Here is a 1,006-nt window from a genome sequence, read left to right on the forward strand (position 1 = left end):
CTGGGTTGCCCACATATATTTAGCAGATATGACGTCGTCGGTCGTTGCCGTTGTTACCATAACAATGGCAATTAAATATGGCCGACATTTTACATATTCACGGATTTGATTCCAAAACAAGTTTGGTTTCCCAATTTTTTACTTTGATACGTTTTCTTACAAGAGAATGGAAAATTTTAACAGCTTCAAAGAAATTCTTTCTAGGCAAAATTTTAGGCAGAATTTTTTAAACTTCAAATTTTCCATTTTCTTGTAAAGGCCCTGTTATACATAGTGCAATTTTTATGCAAGTCGCAAGAAAAATTGTACCGTGTAAAGGCTATTTTCCACTAGGAAAATTCTCCTTTGGATCGGACAGGACAGGAAAGTTTCCTTTGTATAAACGCCGCCTGAGAACTCACCGACAAAAGAAATTTTCCTGTCTGTTCCGATCCAAAGGAGATTTTTCCTTAGTTGAAACTAGCCTTAACACGACCTCTTAAAAAACCGAACTCTTAAGAAACCGAAATGGGTAACCGGACTTGTTTTCGAGTAAAAAATGACGGCGGCCATATTGAATCGCCATTGTTACCAACAGCGACATGACGTCATATTTATGGTCAATTTCCGACTGTTAGAATGTTGGTTAATATATCTGAGAAATTACATTTTCTTTAGCAAGAAATCTTCCCCAAAATCTTATATCAAAATCACGAGTTTTCCATATTGTTTTAAACTCTAAAGAGCCATCTTAAAGGGACAAGAATCGGTTGGGAAAAAAGAAACAGAAGACATATGAAGACAATCTCTGCATCAATTGTTCTAAAACCTTCTGGGAGTGTTTATTCATCTTATTCCGATGGATTGGGAGCGATTGTTTCTACAGCATGTTAACATGAATATACGAATAAGTGGGATAGTGTTCACGGAAGTTGGTGGTGTCTAATAAAATCTGCATTTTCGAGTCTGTAAAAAGCCGTGTACATTCACCCGATCATGTTATTTCAAATATTTATTTTAACCTCCC

The sequence above is a fragment of the Dendronephthya gigantea genome, unplaced genomic scaffold (assembly GCF_004324835.1).
Source record: "Dendronephthya gigantea isolate DGI-Jeju-01 unplaced genomic scaffold, DenGig_1.0 000044F, whole genome shotgun sequence".
Lineage (NCBI taxonomy): Eukaryota > Metazoa > Cnidaria > Anthozoa > Malacalcyonacea > Nephtheidae > Dendronephthya > Dendronephthya gigantea.